The 4,321-nt window shown below is 41.0% G+C and overlaps 1 pseudogene; it reads left to right on the top strand.

The window, feature by feature from the left end:
* The first annotated feature begins 3,263 nt into the window (after window positions 1-3,263).
* Window positions 3,264-4,073, top strand: LOC118838795 (annotated as a pseudogene).
* The last annotated feature ends 248 nt before the right edge of the window (window positions 4,074-4,321 follow it).

The raw sequence follows: 4,321 nt of genomic DNA, 5'->3' as shown, positions 1-4,321 counted from the left end.
TGGTAGAGTAGATAAAAGTATAAGTATATCTCTTGCTCCTGTGGAGCTTATAATCTAATAGGAGAGATATGACATAAGCTCAGAAAACATAGAAACGTGTAAAAGTTAAGCCCTTAAGAGAGGAACAAGTGCAAAGTGATGTCTGAGGAAGGAAAAAGAAGAATCAAGAAAGGTGTAATGAAGGAGATGGCATTTGAACTGAATCTTGAAAGATAGATAAGATTTTAAAAGGTAGAAATGAAGAAGGGAGAAGGGGATTCAAGTATTGAAATACTTTTGATAAATAAAAATAGAAGCAGCTAACTAAAGGGCATAGGAGATAAAAAGTACTGCACTTTGCTTAAAGCATGGAGTGAATGGTAGAAAATCATCAAAACTACAGCTACACTATGTAGAAGGCAGCAGCAGTAGCTTTGGAAACTACTGAGACAGCCTAGAGACAGTAGTGGGGTGAGACAAGTCAGAAAGAGATTACAAGGGATCTGTTCCTTGCACTGGGTGTAGTTGGTGCTGAATGGCAACTCTCTTGCCCATACATAGTTCTAGGTCACAGTTCCAGGGTGGAGAGGAGTGCTTGTGGTTGGTCACAAGGGAGAAGGGGCCCTTTCTGGGTAAAGACCAGGGTACAGAACAGGATAGCGGTGACCACATACATCCCTGCTTCCACAATCTTGGAAACACTGAAAACTTGCGGACCTCCCAGAACTAGCACTGAAAACAGCATCACAAAAGAGCAAGTTTGACATAGTACCTCTCCAACTCCAGGTGAGCAGAGCCCAACTTTAACATAAAGTTCAGACTCAAGAAATAGGCTAGAAAAAGAAGCAAACAACAACAACAAAAAGGACCTAACCATAAAAAGCTGCTATGGTGGCAGGGAAGACCAAACTCACAAACTCAAAAGAAGATAACAATGTGAAAACAGGTACGAGAAGGCTTCAAAGGAAAATGCCAATTGGACCCAAGCTCAACAAGAATTCTTGGAAGAGTTTTTGAAAAGGGGATAAGAGTGGTAGAGGAAAAAAATGAGAAAAGAAATGAGAGTGTTGCAAGAAAATTATGAAAAGAAGATTAACAGCTTGGTAAAAGGGGCCCAAAAATATTGAAGAAAAGAGTTCCTTAAAAAAATAGAATGGGGGGAGGGTAATGGAGCCAAGATGGCAGAGAAAAGACAGAGACTTTCCTGAGCTCTCCCAAATTCTCCTTCAAACAACTCTAAAATAACATCTTAAAGCAAATTCTGGAGTGGCAGAACCACAAAAGAACAAGGTGAAAAAAATTACTAGCCCTAGACAATATAGGTCAGCATGAAAGGTCTATTACACCAGGGTGAGAATGGAGCTCAGGTCAATGCAGGCAACAGCCTAAAGACAGCCACAGAGTAGACCTTGGCAAGTCAGCAGCAGACCTTAGGGGTAAATGAATACGCAGCAGTAGGTTCTGGAGTTTTTAGCCCACAGCCAGTAAGGAGGTCAGCTATCTGACCAGGAGGAGATTACAGGAATCCCTTTGCTGGCACTGGGTGCAGGACTTTGTTGCTTTGCTCATACTTTGATCCAGGATACAGTCCTGGGTCACAATTTGAGGGCAAGGAAAAGCACTAGAATACCAGCGCTAGTGGCAGGGAAGTGAAGATCCTGGTCACAGGTCCAAGGTAGAAAAGAGTGCTTTTGGTCATTCACAGACTACAGCACAGGTCAGGAGGATTGTAAACACACCTTTCCTTAGATCATACCCCCTTGGAAGAAATGAAAACTTATAGATCTCCTGAGCTAGCTCTGAAAACAGCTGCATAAAAAACCTGAAGCTGGAGACAGTGCTCCCTTCATGCAGGGACCAGTGCCCAACCTTAACATAAAGTAAAAAGTCAAGAAATAGGCTGGAACATGAGCAAATGATGAAAAGTACCTGGCCATAGAAAGTTAGTGTGGTGACAGGGAAGACCAAAACATAAACTCAGAAGAAACAACAAAGTCAAAATTGCTACAACTAAAACCTCAAAAAAAGTGTGATTGGGTTTCAGGACCAAAAGAAATTTCTGGAAGATTTCAAAGAGGATTTTTAAAATCCAATAAGAGAGGTAGATGGGGAAAAGAAATGAAAGCTATGTGAGAAAATCATGAAAAAAGAGTCACAACTTGGTAAAGGAGGTAAAAAAAATACTGAAGAAAATAAGATCTTAAAAAACAGAATAGGCCACATGGTAAGAGAGGCACAAAAATCCACTGAAAAGACCTCCTTAAAAAATAGAATGGGCCAAATGGAAAAAGAATCACAAAAGCTCACCGATGAAAACAATTCTTTAAAATTAGAATTGGGCAAGTGGATACTAATGACTTCATGAGACATCAAGAAATAAACAAAATCAAAAGAGTGAAAAAAGAAGAAAATACAAAATATCTCATTAGAAAAATAACTGACTTGGAAAATAGGTTGAGGAGAGATAATTTTAGAATTATTGAACTGCCCAAAAACCATGATCAAAAAAGGAGCCTAAAAACCATCTTACAAGAAATTATCAAGGAACACCGTCTTCATATCCTAGAACCAGAGGATAAAACAGAAATGTAAAGAATCTACTGATCATCTTCTGAAAGAGATTCCAAAATGAAAACACCCAGGAACATTACAACTAAATTCCAGAGCTCCCAGGTCAAGGAGAAAATATTGAAAGCATCCAGAAAGAAGGAAATTAAAATATCATGGAACTACAGTCAGGATAAACAAGATTTAGGAGCTTCTACATTAAAAGAGTAGAGGGCTTGGAATGTGATATTCCAGAAAGCAAAGAAGGAGGTTTAGGAAGCAAAAGAGGATTGCAACCAAGGATCACCTACCCAGCAAAACTGAGTATAATCCTTTAGGACAGAAATTCTATTCAATGAAATGGAGGACTTTCAAGCATTCTAGGTGAAAAGACCAGAGTTGAAAAGAAAATTTGTCTTTTAAATATGAAGTTCAAGAGAAGCATAAAAAAGGTAAACAAGAAAGAGAAATCATAAAGGATTCAATAAGATTAAACTGTATATATTCCTACATGAAAGATAATACTTGTAACTCTTAAGAACGTTCTCATTATTGGAGCAGTTAGGAGTATACCTAGAGGTCATAGGTATGAGTTGACTATGGAAAATAAGGGTAAGAAAGGAGAATGCACTGGGAGAGGGAAAAGGGAGCAATGGAATGGGGGAAATTATCTCACATAAAAGACGTGTGAAAGAGCTTTTAGTCTTTCTCGCAGGTCCAGAGCCAGACCGCGCAAGATGGACTGAGTGATCCGTGGTCTGAGGAAGGGTGCGAGCTTGGTCTTCCGTGCTCCCGTAAAGCACAGGAAAGGAGTCGCCAAGTTCCTGGGCAGTCGACTTCGCCGAGAGGCATGGCTACATTAAGGGTATCGTAAAGGACATAATCCATGATCCAGGCCGAGGGGTTCCTCTTGCAAAAGTAGCTTTCCGGGATCCTTACCGATTTAAAAAGGAGACAGAGTTGTTCATTGCTGCTGAAGGCATCCATACTGGCCAGTTTGTGTACTGTGGTAAGAAAGCTCAACTCAACATTAGCAATGTCCTCCCAGTTGGCACTATGCCTGAAGGGACCATAGTGTGCTGTCTTGAAGAAAAGCCTGGGGACCGGGGTAAGCTTGCCTGTGCGCCTGGAAACTATGCCACAGTGATTTCTCACAATCCTGAAACCAAGAAGACACGAGTAAAACTACCTTCAGGCTCTAAAAAAGTGATCTCCTCTGCAAACAGAGCTGTGGTTGGTGTTGTTGCAGGAGGAGGTCGTATTGATAAACCCATCCTTAAGGCAGGTCGTGCCTACCACAAATACAAGGCCAAAAGAAACTGCTGGCCTCGTGTCTGGGGTGTGGCCATGAATCCTGTGGAACATCCCTTGGGAGGAAGTAATCACCGGCATATTGGAAAACCATTCACCATTTGAAAAGACGCCCCAGCTGGAGCAAAGGTCGGTCTTATTGCTGCCCCCCGTACTGGTCAACTCTGGGCTACCAAGACTATACAGGAGAAGGAGAACTAAAGTACAGAATCCTGACAATAAAATTATTTTGGAAATTGTAAAAAAAAAAAGAAAGAAAAAAAAGAGCTTTTACAATGGAGGGGGCAATGGTGAGGTGTTAGGGGGTGCTTGAGCCTTATTCTCATTGTAATTGCCTCAAAGAGGGGGTAATATACACACTCAACTGGGTATAGAAATGTATCATACCCTATAAGAAAGTAGAAAGAGAGGAGGAATTAGAGAAGGGGGGTGGGGATCTGCTAGGAGTATGAATTGGGGGAAGTGGTAGTCAGAAGGAAAATAC

This window comes from Trichosurus vulpecula, chromosome 2 (genome assembly GCF_011100635.1).
Source record: "Trichosurus vulpecula isolate mTriVul1 chromosome 2, mTriVul1.pri, whole genome shotgun sequence".
Classification (NCBI taxonomy): domain Eukaryota; kingdom Metazoa; phylum Chordata; class Mammalia; order Diprotodontia; family Phalangeridae; genus Trichosurus; species Trichosurus vulpecula.
This window is presented reverse-complemented; position numbering and strand designations above follow the sequence as displayed.